The sequence below is a fragment of the Mastomys coucha genome, unplaced genomic scaffold (genome assembly GCF_008632895.1).
Source record: "Mastomys coucha isolate ucsf_1 unplaced genomic scaffold, UCSF_Mcou_1 pScaffold14, whole genome shotgun sequence".
Taxonomy (NCBI): Eukaryota; Metazoa; Chordata; class Mammalia; order Rodentia; family Muridae; genus Mastomys; species Mastomys coucha.
In genome coordinates, this window is record NW_022196896.1 from 99,559,533 (window position 1) to 99,576,230 (window position 16,698).

The following is a 16,698-nucleotide window of genomic DNA, read 5'->3' on the forward strand; positions in this document are numbered from 1 at the left end:
AACTCAGTCTCAAAAGATTGTAATTACAATACAACTCTCATCCTTAAGGTGTGGGGGTCAATATAGAAGAGGACACAAATAGATTATAAAAGTCAGTTAAACAACATTTGCTGTAAAATTGTGTCTCCTTGGAATGTCAGAAGTTACACCCATAAACTGTCAACAACAGGGCATCCTAAACCAAAGCTGAAAAGGGGCTACTTGCTAGTGTAAATGGATGTGCTGGTTTGAATGAGAATGTCCCCCATAGGGAGTGGCATTATTAGGAGGTGTGGCCTTGTTGGAATAGGTGCAGCTTTGTTGGAGGAAGTATGTTACTGGAGTGGGCTTTGAGGTTTCAAATGCTAAAACCATTCTCAAATGTTCAAACCATTCTCGGTGTCACTCTCTCTTCCTGATGCTGGCTGATCTACATGTAGGACTCTCAGTTACCTCTATAGCATCATGTCTGCCTATGTGCTGCAATGATTTCCACCATGATAAAAATGGACTAAACCTCTGAACTGTAAACCACTCCCAATTAAATGCTTTCTTTTATAAGAGTTGCTGTGGTCACGGTGTCTTTTCACAGCAATAGAAACCCTAACCAAGATGACAGGGGAAAGCCCAGGAGGACTGAACCCTTCACAAAGAACTACCAGAAACTGAGGAATACTGAAAGTGGAAGAAATAGTCTTCCCCAGGGAAGAATTCACTAATTGGTTATCCAGTACTGAATCATCAACTCTAAAAATATATATACAAACAACATTATACAGACTGAGCAGGTTATAGTCATTTATATACTTCAAACTATGTATTATATAACAAAAAGTGAGTGGATAAAGAGGATATGGATTTGAAAGAAAGCACAGATGTACTATAGAATAGCCTGGAGGTAGGAAAAGGAGGAAATTATATGACAGTAATTATATGACAGTCTCAAACAATAAAAGAAAACCTGAAAAAAAGTGGCCAATGTCTGAGATGTAGACACCTGAGGCTGTCCTTTGATCTTCACACATATATATTCACACACATAACTGTACACACAAGGAATGTAGCACATCCATATAATAGAGTATTATTCATCCTCAAAGGGAATGAAGTACTGCTAGGTGAACTTTCAAAACACTGCACTAACGAAAAAGAGAAACACATAAGTTGTATAATCAATGTATTTGAAGTATTCAGTGAAGTGGAAATTTCTGATTTCTTTGAAGACTCAGTTGTGTCATGTGATATTTTTCTAGAAACTGTCTTATGAGAAAATATTTTGCTGAAGCAGACACATGACAGGATGTTTTGTTGAGAACAGACACAAGGTGTTTTCTGGGAGCTGCCTGGTAAAGGGACATGTGATACTTTGCTGGAGTCGACACTTGAGAGGACACATAATGTTTGGAAAGAGTATAAATATAACCCAACAGACTGAACAACAGACTGAACACTCTGGCATTGGTTCACCTTTCCACTATTTGCTGGTCTTCTCTGATCATTGCTTGTTGTGACTTCATAGAGAAAAATGCAACAAAGAACTTCTCATGATATTCTGGTGGCTTCTTGCCACTTATGTAGACTTGAGCCAATTGGCAAAGCCTCCTGTTTTTTTCTCGGGATCGAGCTGCAGTTGCTGGTCATAAATTGTGTTTGCAAGTAGATTAAATACTGCTGGTGATTCATATGAACTGAACTGCTGATATCCTGACAATGAATATTGGAACATCCCCCACAGAACTATTTATAAATAGGTCCACATCCCCCTTTGCTCTATTAACCTTTCCTTTCTATTCCTCAGGTGGGTGGTAGGCTAGCTGAGATGTTAAAGCTTTTAGGAACCCTTATTAAAATAGGTTTTGAAAAATCAAAGCCTATAGCCCAGAATGGCAAATGCACACATGCAGAAATGGTGATTTCTAAGAGCTGAAAGGAGACAATGAAGAGAGGTTGCTTAGAGCTCTGGATGTTTGCTTGGCCCTGGGTGTTCACTATGTTTCTTTCATCTTTTTTTAAGGCCTATCTGATTCTGCTCCTCCTTCATTCAAACCTTTCATTGCCTCCTCTCTGCCTGCAGATAAATCCCCAACTCCTTAGTAAGCCATCCAAAGCCTTTGCAAGCTGACTGTGGGGATGATGATAAAAATGCTTTGGAATTGTGGAGTCATGCTAGTGGTACTACAGTAAGTACACTAAAAGCCACTGAATTGCAACTTTAGAATGGTAAGTTTTATTATGTAAAAGCTCATATTATGTGAATTGTAGTTCCACATTTGGAATGTGGGCATGAAGAAGGACTGGAGAATTTCTTTTCTTGTCCCCAACTTACCATCAGGCCTCTATGAAGCAGATATATGCTGTGTCTAAATTTCTTGTTAGGAAATCTCTTCCTTAGTAAGCACAGGTAATTCTTTCCCTTGCTTCTTGGTCTAGAACAGTTTTGGTAGCCATGGTTGTTCTTGTCTACTTTAAAGTCACTATTTCCTTTACCTTTCAATACCACTAGAAACAGTCTCTTCATTCAAATTGTCAACCCTCCCAGTGAACTGTTTGTCGGCAGCACCCTTACAGAAGTGTGGGTCTTCCAACAAATGGTGAACAACTGTTTTGTTCTCTGGTAATTTTGTGTATGACTGGGAATGTGACAATAGGCTTCTCAAGGAGTATTGGTGTTTTCTAATGCCATATCCTTAGCCCACTCTCATCCCATTCTGGACCCCTGGGAAAGATCATACTCTATAATAATTTACTTTCTGTGCCTACTACTCAACATGGGATTTTAGTTTTTCTTGGAGTTATTTATTTCATTTTATTTTTGGAGTTATTTATTTTATTTTATTTTATGTTTAGTTTTGTCTGCATGCATGCATGTGTACCACTGTGTGTGCCTTGTGCTATGGAGTTAGGCAAAGACATGTGATTCCCTGCAGCTTGAGTTAATAGATGGTCACCATGTGTGTAGTGGGAAACAAACACTGGTCAGATTGCTCTTAACCATCAAGCCAACTAACTCTTCAGCTCCTTCAACTTGAGACTTTTCTCGCCAAATGGATTGTCTATGCCCTAGATAAACCTTTGAAACAATGTACTTAAGGCTTTCCAGTGAATGTCTAATCTATAACTCAGTGCCAGTATTTTCCTCTACTTTAGTCAATGGCCCTGTGATCCATCTATTTGGTAAAATTAAACTCCCCAACATTAACTTCAAATTTACTCTCTCACTGCCCAAAAGGACTTCAAAGCCTTCTCAGACATCAAGGAAATTTTCAAGGCATAGCTTTTCCTATTCCCAAGTCTTTTCTTTCATCCATTTATTGAAAGAATATTTCTACTGCTGATTTCTTCTTGGCCCAGACTATCTTTATGTTTCTTCCATCTTTTGAAGAATTTTATCATATTCTCCCTCTCTTCAAAACTTTCCTTACTTCATCTCTGTCTCCAGAGTAAACTCTGGACCTGTCAATGCCACCCAATGCCTTCCCAACCTGACTACAGCTAATCTTTCTCACTGTCCACTGGCCTTCCTACACACTGAGTACAACTCTCTAGCCCCAGAGTGTTTCTTTCTTTTCCTACCTTAGTAATTTTATACATACTATGGATTCTGCATATAAAACTCCCAATGTTGTTTTTAATCCAAAGAAATATTCATCCTCCAGGTCTTAAACAATTCATTCATTTATTCAACAAATCATTATTGACAACACAAAATGTGCTAAGCACTATGTTGGGCATATAATGGCGTACAGGACAGACCTAGTCTCTGCTTCCACAGGACCCAGTGTCTAATGGGGAAATGAATGTTAACTCAATAATCTTTTAAATTGCTCCATAGCCATAATTGTAAATAAGTGCCATGAAGGAAAATTATAGGGTGCTCCATCGGGTCCTCTCTGAAGCCCTCTGAAATCCCCCAGGCTAGGGTTACTTGTTCTCCCTTGGCTCCCACAGTACTGTATTTATGTTTTATCATGTCTGTCCCAGTAGAATTGGAAACAGAGACTAGGTTATATTTTAATCTTCAGTGGCAGGCAGTGTTTTTGGTCTGACATAGATGAAGAGTGTGTGCACAGGGGATGACTGAATGAATAAATAAATGAAATAAACAATTTAGACAAAATGATGACTTGAAAATTACCCTGAAGATAATGGCAGCAATAGTCCTAAGTGTTTCCACTGGTTCCAAAAGCTTTCTCTCTCTCTTTTTTTTTTAAGCAGACAAGTCTCTATTGTCCAAGGGAATATATGTCACAAGAAATTGTGCTAATGGGTTCTTTGTTCCATTGATTGACTCAGTATTGAGCCACTTGGCCGTGAAAAACAATTCTTCACTGAGTTTCATTTTCATCTGAAGCTCAATCTTTACAATGAAATATGGACACCCATAAATCTGGGGAAACCCTTGTGAGTATTTGTGGGATGCTTGTCTGTGGCTTCTTACCTTCAAAGGAGTGAGCCCCTTCCTGTCAGAGTTTTGATTCATTTTTCTACAGCTCTTCTTCATCCATTTCAAACATTTTGCCAGTCGTGTGTTTGGCTTCATTTTTCATCTTTAACCAGAGGGAGGAAGGTTGCAGTTATCCTGACCCCTCATCTCTAAATTTCTCATTATTCATCTCCTGAGAACAAGGATGTGTTTTTACCTGTTTAAGTGCTGTTGCCACTCAACAACTTTTTATTAATGTCACAATACCACCAAGATATAAGTATTTATTGAATAATATATAATCATATATATAAATAAGTATTCACTGAATGTCAGTAATCAATAAATACTCAAACTCTCACAATTATAAAACAATGAATTCTTATATCTTTGTATCATTCTAAAAACTTTCACTGTCATACATTTTAACTATTTGTTGGCTTGCTTCTTCATTTCTAATTAAGAATTCCTTCCCTTACTTTTCTTGAGAATGAGTTTTTGTGTGATATTTATACAAATTCATTGTGAATGTTATACAGTGCATTTTGGTCATATCTACACACACACACACACACACACACAGAGAGAGAGAGAGAGAGAGAGAGAGAGAGAGAGAGACTGCTCTGCTGACACCTTGAGGATTCATGTTCCACCTCCACACTTCAATGGCGACATAATTATTATTTTCTAAGTCTGTCATCCCTTTTACATTCTACCAGAATCCTTCTCTACCCTCCTGCTTGAACTTGTTTAGCTGGCTTTTTTGTTCTAGTTTTACAACTCCGTGTTCTGAAGTGCTTCATAAGCATTTTTCTGCTTAACCTGTTCATAATTCAGCCAAGAGGGATTGATTTCAGTTATTCTTCTCTTTCTATTGTATGTCCACCTTAATTTTTAAACTCTTATTGCCTTAAACATACTTTAGACTTTGACTACAGCCAAGTCATGTGAGTGCTTAAACCATAAATACATTCTATACCTTTGAATTCCATGCAGAAGGCAATTCCTACCTCCCCCCGTCCCTATTCCTAACAGCTTCTGTCTCTCACAGTGGCTGAAAATAGGTAATAGTCATTCATTTTCTATCCTACAATTTTCTCAAGGTTCTGTGTAAATTATTATACAAACACCAAACAGAGCAAAGTGTAAATTTCTTTGCGTGGTACTTTTCCCCTTCAACTGTATACCATTAAATATATACTAGTTAGAACTATATGTCACACTAGACTCTTCCATGATGTGTACTGGCTGGTTTTGTGTGTCAACTTGACACAAGCTGAAGTTATCACAGAGAAAGGAGCTTCAGGTGAGGAAAGGCATTTTCTCAATTAGTGATCAAGGGGGGAGGACCCATTGTGGGTGGTTCCATCCCTGGGCTGTTAGCCTTGGGTTTTCTAAGAGAACAAGTTGAGCAAGCCAGGGGAAGCAAGTCAGTCGGTAACATCTGTCCATGGTCTCTGCATCAGCTCCTGCTTCCTAACCCGCTTGAGTTCCAATCCTGACTTCCTTTGATGATGAACAGCAATGTGGAAGTGTAAGATGAATAAACACTTTCCTCCCCAGCTTGCTTCTTGGTCATGATGTCTGTGCAAGAATAGAAACCCTGACTAAGACACCTGGGCTATGCGATTAATTGGCTGAGTAGTGAGGTTCTTTTATTTCTCTTTATGTTTAAGTCAAGGCCTTTTTTCTTATAGTCCTTTTCTTTTGATTTTATTTTGAGAATTTGTATAATTCTAGCACACATTAAAAGCCAAACTATATTAAAAAGGTGCACTTGAGACATGGGTTGTTTCCCTCCCATAAATCAAGATTTGGCAAGTGATCTTGACTATGTGTTTTTGTTTGCTTTGTTTACTTAATTTGTTTGTTTTTTGAAGTTTAGCTCCAGAATAAACATAGAAGTTAGGTTCTTGAGTATCATAAAAATACCAAGAACAAAAGCAACTCTGGAAGGAGAGGGTTTGCTGGGCTTATACTTCCACATTACAGCCACGGAGCTGTTCCGCCTACTTCTTATACCATCCAGAACCTCCTTTCACAGAGGTGGCACCACCTCCAATGAGGTAGACCCTCCTGTATCAGTCGTTAGTCAAAAACATGGCCCCCAGACTTGCTTTTAAGCCAACCTTATGGACATGTTTTCTAAACTAAGATTTCTTCTTTCCAGATATGTCTAGGTTTGTGTCAAGTTGACAAAAAAACAACCAGCACGCGGAGCCAAAAGGCAAATACTACATATAAAATTCTTTGGCTATTCACATAGCTCCATCCAAATGGCTCATACCCATTTATAATTTTGAAGTAAGGTACAATATGCTTGTGTGGCTGTGTCCCTTAAAATTTTACATGTTGAACTTATAACTATAGGTATTTCAGAATTTAGTTATATATGAGTCTTGAAGAATAGGTTCAGTTGCCTTGTACTGGAAGACTCCGGAGTGTAAGCATAAATGCCTAGCATTTTATTGCATGAACCCAAAAAGGTAATGTAACCTGTTTCTTCCACAATATCAACTATGAGTATTGTCAACTTTTTTTAATATTTGCCAATTTAATCAGTGATGAAAGTATAGTATTAGTCTATATAACTGTTATTAAGGGTAAAGAGCATATATTTAAAAATAATGTTCTTGTAATTTTAAAGAAGTTTGTGATTTTTGTCATTTTCTCAGGTTTTTTTCTTTTATTGGATATTTTCTTTATTCATATTTCAAATGTTATCCCCTTTCCCAGTTTCCCCTCCAAAAACCCCCTATCCCATCCCCCTCCCCCTGCTTCTATGAGAATGCTCCCCATCCACCCATTCCCACCTCCCCACTCTGGCATTCCCCTACACTGGGGCATAGAGCCTTCATAGGACCAAGGGCCTCTCCTCCCACTGATGGCCAACAAGACCATCCTCTGCTATATATGCAACTGGAGCCATGAGTCCCATATGTACTCTTTGGTTGGTAGTTTAGTCCCTGTGAGTTCTGAGGGTACTAGTTAGTTCATATTGTTGTTCTTCCTATGGGGCTGTAAACCCCTTCAGCTCCTTCAGTCCTTTCTCTAACTCCTCCATTGGGGACTCTGTGTTCAGTCCAATGGTTGGTTGTGAGCATCTGCTCCTGTATTTGTTAGGCTCTGGCAGAGCCTATCAGGAGACAGCTATATCAGCTTTATCAGCTAAAGCACTTCTTGGCATCCACAATAGTGTCTGGGTTTGGTGACTGTATATGGGATGGATCCCCTGGTGGGGCAGTCTCTGTATGGCCTTTTCTTCAGTCTGTGCTCCATGCTTTGTCTCCATATTTGCTCCTGTGAGTATTTTGATCCCCTTCTAAGAAGGACTGAGGCATCCACACTTTGGTCTTCCTTCTTCTTGAGTTTCATGTGGTCTATGCCATTGATTTCTGATGCCTTCTACAGAGCCATTATTTATCTATTTTTGTCAGTCAATTCAGTATTAATTTTATATAGAACTAATAAATCTTTTTTTCAGTATCTATGATTTTAGAATTATATTTTTTTAAAAAAAAACCTTTCCTACACTTAACTTATTAAACACTCAGCCACACCTCCACATTTCCCTCTAGTATGTGTATGACTGCTTTATTTTGTCATCTCCTATTAGATTGCTGTTATTTTTAGTATAAAATATACATCTAGTTTTACCTTTTTCCAGGTAGCTACCCAACTGTCCCACAAATAGTTATGAAAGAAAATGTCAACTTTCCCAGTGATTTGAAATGCTACTTTAACAAACAATGCTTTTGGGGGGCATGCTTGGATCTATTTCCAGCCTCTCTGTGCTGTTCATCCTTGCCACACTGTATCAGCCACGGAGAGGTTTTAGTGCACCATGTCTGCTGCATTAGTCTCTCTTGCTTTTCTCTTCTCCTTGCCCAGGATCACCCAGCTGCTCTTATATGGTCCCTTTTCTGTGTGATTTTAAGAATTAATTTGTTTAGCACAATATCAAGTAGCTCACTGACATTTTTATTGCCGTTGCATTTAATACATATTGAAGTGAGACGAGTTGACACCTGGGTTGTTTGAGGAGTTGCAGTCTAACACCAAACACATCTTGCTATTGACTCAAATCGGCTTTAACGTCTTCGGGGAATACTTAAATTATTTTCCTCATTGAGAATTTATACACTTCTTTTTAATCTTCTCCTTTTTACCTGAAATTATAAGTGAGCTTTTCTTTCTCCATTATAGATTAGACTTGCTAATGATCTCGTATATAGGAAGTTTGTTGGCTTTTATTAAGTTAACGTAGATCCCATGGACTTACTGGATTCCTTACTAATTCTATTTCACTTCATTACCTTGGGTTTTCAATCTATACTATCATTCCATCTGCATATGGAGATGCTATCTCTTGAAAGTTGCTAAAATTCTACTTAGCCGTGTATATCATGAGTGGGCACTTTACAACGCAAGCAAACATTCTTACACATATGTTTACAAAGGGCACTGGCTTGTAGTTTCTTATGACAACACCGAGAGTCATTGTTACTGCTATCAATCTTCCAGGGCTCCAGTATCACATTTATAAAGAGTCTCATGGTCTCTGTGTCTATACTCTAGAACACTGAGGAAGCAGTTTATGCAGTCATCTACCTGAACGATCTCAGTGTGGTGTTTCTAGGTGGGTTCATAAGTTAGGAACTTTCTCAGTCTTCCCTCCTCTCTGCAGAATGGCCTGTCTAAACTCTAAATCGAATGGCGTCCATTTTAGAAAAGTCCATTCTCGTGGGATATAATGAATTCCATAATGTTTGCTTGCGTTTGAAGATTCCCCTCTCGTGGTTCACATTCCTTAGGGCAGGGTTATGTCCCTCTGGTCTCTTACTTTACACAGTTTTGCATAGTTTGCTTTGCTCTCTGTATTGCTCAACTGTACTTTGTTCATCCTATCCAAAGCACAAGAGTTTTGATTCTTTCTTAGTTATGTTCTTTTTGCTGCCTCTTAGCACAGAATTTTCTCCTCTTACCTTTCTTAGTTCTTTTCCTGCGCTCTCTTGTGATTTCCTTTATAATTCTTCGTCTTTGAATTGTGAGCTAAGGTTGTTGAACTATTTCTTGTCAGGTTTGGTTGCTCCTCAGATCACTGCCATAATTATACACCAGAAACTCTGGTGGGAACCTTTCTGTTCTGTTATTGCCTTAAGAAATCCTGCTATTTCTGCTTATATCTCCTTGCGATGGTTGTTAGACAAAGAAATGCTGAATTTGGTAATTTTCAGGTTGGAGTATTAAAAACAGTTTTTCTCACTAATAGCTATTTCCCATTATTTACCAAATTCTTATGTCCCAGAAAAATTTAGCAGTTGACATCTTAACCCCAAGGTGATAACCCTGGGGAAGGAAGCCTTTAGGAGATTAGTAGGTTGCTAAGGCTCTACCCATACAGAAGAGGCTGCCAGAAAGATAGTTAGTCCTTGGCTCCATGTAAAGATACAGCCAGGAGGGGAACATTGTTTTGCTTTGTTTAAACCTGAACACACTAATACATGTGGTCAGTCTTTAGTGGTCAGTTTTTGTTACGGTAGTAGTAGACAATAGCAAACTACCCTATAGTCTGGAGCCCTGCAGAGGGACCGTGAGTACAGCATTCTCCGGGTTCTGGATGTGGGAAACTCCTTGTATCTTATATCCCCTTCCCTTTTGTTCTCTGATGTTCTATGAAGAAGCTTCATTTTCTTTCCCCTGCAGCATATTTGGTCTTTTGTTGTTGTTGCTGTTGTTGTTGTTGTTTTGGCCTGGAGATCTGGGCTTCTGTTGTCATTTCTCTTTCAGTATTTCCCTAGTCCAGTCTTGGGCATCACCATGCCAGGCTTCTTTTTGCAAGGATACTGTGGATCTTTAAAAATGTAGCTTCAGATCCTCATTTCCTGATGGAAATTCGCCATAGCCTGTAGTTTTAGGTACGTGTTATTTCTCACTGTGTGTTTTCTGTTTTAGACACTTCTGGGACTGCCGTCCAGCACATAGTCTCTATATGACTTTTGTTCCCACCTTTGCTTTATCTCCATTCTCTTAACCTCTCTCACTTTCCTCAAGGTCTCATATCCAAAAAGACTTACTGTCCCATGAGTACTGAGATAGCATTTATTATCATTTATTTTATTTATTTTTTCCCTCTATTGCTTTTCAGAGTTTATTCAATTCTTATTTCACATTTTTCTTGAATATATAAGGGTGTTTGGGGGCTATTTTTATTCTGAGCTTTGCAACTTATGATTTAAAATTCTTGCTTCATATTTTCAAATGCTGCTTTTAGATACTGGTTCAGCCAGGATGCATAGTAAAGTTTTCTCCTGCTTTCTGTGTGTGACCCAGGTCAGAGTATTTTCACTTCCTGGATGGCTTTGATGGCAATTTTGTCTTATTAGTGATTCTGTATGGATGCCGACTGCCATTTTCTGTGTACCTGTAAGAATTTAACACAAATGAATGTCAGCACAGCTGTCCAGCTAGGAGCCTGAGACATTTCCTGGTTCAAGAGCGCCCTCTTCTGGTGTGAAAAGTTGTGTTTCTTTTATTGACAGCACCTAGGGTGGGGTGAAGGGGGTGGTGGCAGCCGGTCTTCCCATTTCGAGATTTGCTTTTGTTTGGTTGGACACTTCTTTATTGTTCTTCATTAAGAAGGCCCCAACTGCACATGGCCTCCTCTCTCAATTAATTGGTGCCTTTCTCATATGACAGCCCTATCCCCACACACAGCCAGGTTTTCTTGTTCCATACCCTAGAACCAGAGTTCTTGGGTGACCAGATCCCAATATATTACTTTTCATTCAGGTGTAAAATTTCATTTTCCAAGATTTAGTTTATCTGAAGTTTTGCCATGGTGTGGTGATGTCTCCAATCCTCTCTTCAGCTTTCTATCCAGCGTTCTACCTGATTCTTCCCTCCACATTCTGAAGCCATGGAACATGAAGTACATGTTTCTATTTGCACGTAATCTGAAGTTACTATTAATTGTATTGTAATATGAGTGTATGTATTTGAGGGGAGAGGGAAGGGAGCAAATGAATATCTGGAAGTCTATTTTTGATTCAGAGAAATCTTGAAACTGTTTTGAACACAAGAAAAAGTAACATTTAGGATTGCTAACTAGTAAAGCCACAGCTATGTCCTTTGGTGTCCAGCCAGTTTCATCCTTAATATTTCAAATCTGCTTGAGCCCATCACTTAACTCTTCAAGATACCCATGTTCTCCCTTAATAAAAGGACACTTGTGTCTTTCAGGTAACGCAGCAGAACCCAGTCTTCTGTTCTCACCAATCCTTGCCTCTGCTTTCCACCTCCTGCACACAAAGGAAATTAGCTTGCATTCATAACTCAATAAGAAAATATTGAACAAAAACACGTCTTGTCTTAACATGGTGTCAGGAAAATGTAAATATAGACTCTCTTGCCAAGTCTTTTAAAGAAGACTGAGGTCTCTGTTTGCAGCCTTTAACCGAGAGAGTTCAGTTAAGAGTTGCCACTCCTCTGCATTGGATTTCTTTTACAAGGTCAGAACGTTCCCTTTCAAACTCCCAATACTCTGTGAGTCCAAGGAGAAACCCATAGCTTTGACCTCCTCCCCTCTTTTCCATGCCTCTCTGGGCTCAGGGTCCAGCCTCAAAAACAACTCCCACCCTATTGAAATATCTCCTTCCTAGAGAAGACCATAATTTAAAATAAAACAGTAAAGAGTCAGAACTTCAGCTCTAACTATGAAAGCACTCAGGGTCACTATAACCATCCTCGTTTAATAATGTGAATTTACGTTACATCCTTAGTTCTCATGTGGCTAAAGGAGTGGCTGAAAACACAATACCACAGACGATTAATTCCAGAAGGTCCTTCACCAGTTTGGGCAATGCATTTGCTTTGCATCGAAAGGGCACTCGCCCAGTTTTAAACAGATCCATGTCTTTAGTGGTTGAAGAAACTCACACATTCTTAAGGCATCAAAGGACAGGAGACCAATGTGCTTTTTCAGCCACCTGTTCAGGATTCCCAGCACTTCAACATGCACCAACACAAGTGGAGATGGGCTTCCTTTAGGAGCATCCAGGTTCCAGAGCTATGTATTTTCAAACTACAGCCAACAGTTGCTCACAGGCTCTCCATCTCTCCGCATTTGCATCTGGAATGCTGGGTGAAGCAGTGCCAGGTCAGCACAAAGCTAGAGACACACATACACAGAGATAAACATATTCGGTAGAGTGGCAGAAGAAAGAAGATGTGCTGAAATGACTGAGAAACAAGAGGCAAGTAATACCAGACCTGTAAGCTTCCTAGGATGCCCAAATACGGTGGTTTTCCCCCTACACTCATTACCCCCACCAGTCCAAGTTCAATCCAGATTCCTGATTCCATCCAGTTTTCTCCAGCTATCTGTTGGCCTGGAAAATGGGGCAACACCAAAATTCAGATAGGATCCTTTTCCTCTAGCTTAGCATTCTGCATGAACATCCCATGTCTAAGTAAAGGTATGAGGGTACCTAGTGGAATGTGCAAAGTGTGATTAAAAAATAAATTAAAAGAATATCCTTCTAAAGCAGTGAGAGGGGGAAAAGCTCTACCTAGACAGAACTCCACAGTGAGAGTGACATTCAAGCCCCCAAAGAGACATAGAAACATAAAAATCTTTGAGGACAATAGTGTAAGGGATGTGAATGCTTATGTTAACCACACGTATAGGATGATGGATGGGATATTGTTGCAAAGAGGTACGGTGGGGCCTCATCAAGGGATATATGGAATCCTAAACTTCATGAGCCACCATGGCCTTTGTCCTCTGAGGTCTCCAGGTTGGTCCCTAGAATACTAACCATATGCCAGCCCAGGGATGTTTTCTACATTATGAGTCACATGGGGTTTATTTGACCCAGAGGACAAGAACAAGAACATCCCTTTAGCTGTGACCTTTTTATCTCTCTTTAGAGTGAAATTCCAATAGCTTCGTGCAGCACAAATTGTTAGTGACTGTCTACTTAAAGACAGGCATGCTGCTAACTCCCATGGGATACGAAAGAGAGGGAAAGTTCTGATGGAGAGAGGAGTAGAATTGAGAATGTGAAACTTTGAAAAGCCGGTCTGCAAGCAGCTGACCTGTAGAAGGTGCAGAAACCATTCTTGACCTTAGAGCTAGTTTGAGCTCTTGCTGGAACTACATTGGACTGAGGCAGAAGGATACAATGTTATGCAACATCACAGTCAATGCTAATAGGTCAAATGCCTGACAGAAAATGGTAGGAATAGGATTCGAATCCAAGTCTAACCTGGCCGATAGACTATCTCGGCAAGACTCTGAGCTCCGATGATAGACCATCTTGGCAAGACTTTGAGCTCTTGTTTGCACAAATTTCCCTCAGCGTGGCATTGAGGATTTCACAGACAGAACTCTGAGAGCCTACCTCAGCAGGTGCAACATAGTCCTTGGCCATTGTTGCTGAGTAGATATCTTCAGCGAATGTGATTCAATGTTATGAATGATGAGTAATTAATTCAGTATTTATTAAACACAAAGGAGAACATATGTCAGACTTCTTTAACATTTTCTACTCGTGACCCCCTTTCCTTATAGAAATGTTATGAGACCTCAAGGCATATAATACATAGAGCACATACAAAAATTAAACATTTGCTTTGTTGAAAGTCATGAGTAAATTTATTTTAAAGCAATTCTTTGGGATGCATATAATTTTATAATTCACTAGAGACTAGGTGCAAATTTACATACTAGTGGAATGGATATGCTTATTTGGTTTTGCGTGAAGAACAAAGTCCTGGCTAGATATTTAATACTGTATAGTGTATAGCATCTTCAACATTTTCCAAAGTGGCTCAGTATTTTAGGTTTTATAATCATCAATACTGAAAACTATTGATAATAGTTCTCATAAATGTATAGTAGAAAATGGCAGATTTTCTAGGGCCATTTTAGAAATGTTGGAAATTCTATCCTAATCCCAAGTTAAAATTCATTTAACAAATTTTTATTAAAAGTCAACAACACTAACAGAAAGTTTTAAAATCAGACAGGATATAATATGAAGAAATACTGATTTGATATGCTGTGCTTAAAGCATCTTGTTTCCATGGGAATCACAAACTTTGTATGCACGGTAAGAATACCACAGTTTGTAACATACAGTGTTTCCGGCAGGCTGAAGGTAGCATGAAGTCATATGTAGAACAAAGTTCAGAAACGCAGCTGCAGAGGTGTCATGCACACCACATCAACCGTCACCCCCAGAAATGCCTCGCATTTGGGATGTTTCATGTTCAAAGAATTTTTGAATGTTGAATATTCAGAAACACTTGTTGTAAAGTGTATCCTACAATCCCTACATTTGGTTATGTGACCTAAAAATGGAATCATTATTCACAGTTTAAGGCGCTATGGCTTACAGATGATGACTCCTCTGTGTGGCTGGCAATCAGCATTAAAGGGTAAGATTGCTCCAGTTTCCCAGTGTTCTGACTTAGGGATAGCTACATGGGCTGACCAGCATCTCAGTTTCTTTAGTCCTCCAGTGCTCTCTGGGAGTATGAAATCCTCTAATCCCAACACTTCTTGAGGGAATGTTTGGTTACTCTCTATAGTGTGATCATGTGACTGAAACAGACGAGCCAGTAGGACATCTTCTCCAGCCACACTCAATTCTTCTAGAGTGATCACATTTGTCTGAAGAGGTTTTAGTAGAAAGGTGACCTTTAAGAGGTAGTAGAGGCTACCCCTGGCTAGCCCCCTCAAACTACAACAGGTTTGGCCCCTCCCTACCTTTCCCCTCTCATCAATCCCAGAGCCAGAGCACAGAGTAGACCTTAGAAAAGTCTTTGTCCTCATCCTGGTGCCTCTCGAGCTTGCCAGGGATGGCCTCCAGAGCCATTACCCACATTTTCATAGCCTAAGAAATACAGATTTGCTCTCTGTCTCTGGACTTGAGAAGCCTCCCAGGGAGCTCTTATCTTGCAAGCCATGAAAAGGACAGGCACTGGTGATTCAGGGCACTTGGTACAATTTAGAGCCATAAATCAAGAGACTGTCTAAAATTAAATTGCAAAGGAGCCTTAGGCCAGACGCAAGAGCCCCGTGTTTAAACAATCTTCTCTAATCCCCTTGGCTAACAGGCCCTCCTGCCCAGGAAATGTCAGCCAGGACTGCCTAGTGTGCAAGTCACAACACTGTCCAGTGCTTCAATAGGTCCTGAGTAGTACCTCCGGGAGCTTGCCGTTTCCAATTAGAGCCATTTTGATCTCATTTCTTCTACATTGTCCCAAGAAGAAGCGAAGAATCATCTCTGTCACTTATTTTAAAAAAAAAAAAAAAAAAAGTTAACTATACTAAATCTACTAAAGAAAATTCCGTAGGTCTTGCCACCCTGGAGAACATGACATCAATGTCAGAAAATCTTTCTGGGACCAGACAGATGGACGCCCAGCTTTGTGACGCATACTATCTCCCCAAATATAAGGTGGCAATCCTTAGGGCCTCAATTTCTTTTCCAGGCATATAACTACCAGGACCAACTGAGCTGTATCATGTGTACCAAGTTGAGGCATCCGAGAGGAGACCAGTTCTCGACCTCTGTGAGGAGGAAGAGGCTGGAAAGTCTCACAGGGACACGGGCCACCTCCCCGACGTCGGTGCCCCATTTAACTGGTCAGAAAACACTGGCTGCTCTGAGGACTCGGGTGTCCTCTCAGATCTCTAGACACAAGGGTTTGTGTCTCATTCGGACTTCCTGGAAAGTGTGAGGAACTGATTCCAAATGAGCACCTGGCAAAGAAAAAGATGTCAAGTACAGTGTGGCCTCCATCTCTCAGCCTGACCCTCCTGGGATCCCCAGCCATAGAGCATCTCTGCAAAATGCATGCTCTTTTTAGGCCACTCATCTGCCACTTCTCCTTCTTCTTCTCTTTCTTCTTCTCCTTCTTCTTCTCTTTCTTCTTCTTCTTCTCCTCCTCCTCCTCCTCCTCCTCCTCCTCCTCCTTCTTCTCCTCCTCCTCCTCCTCCTTCTTCTTCTCCTTCCTATTCTTCTTCTTCTTCTTCTTCTTCTTCTTCTTCTTCTTCTTCTTCTTCTTCTTCTTCTTCTTCTTCTTCTTCTTCTTCTTCTTCTCCTTCTCCTTCTTCTCCTTCTTCTCCTTCTTCTCCTTCTTCTCCTTCTTCTCCTTCTTCTCCTTCTTCTCCTTCTCCTTCTCCTTCTTCTTCTTCTCCTTCTCCTTCTCCTTCTCCTTCCTCTTCCTCTTCCTCTCCTTCTCCTTCTCCTTCTCCTTCTCCTCCTTCTCCTTCTCCTTCTCCT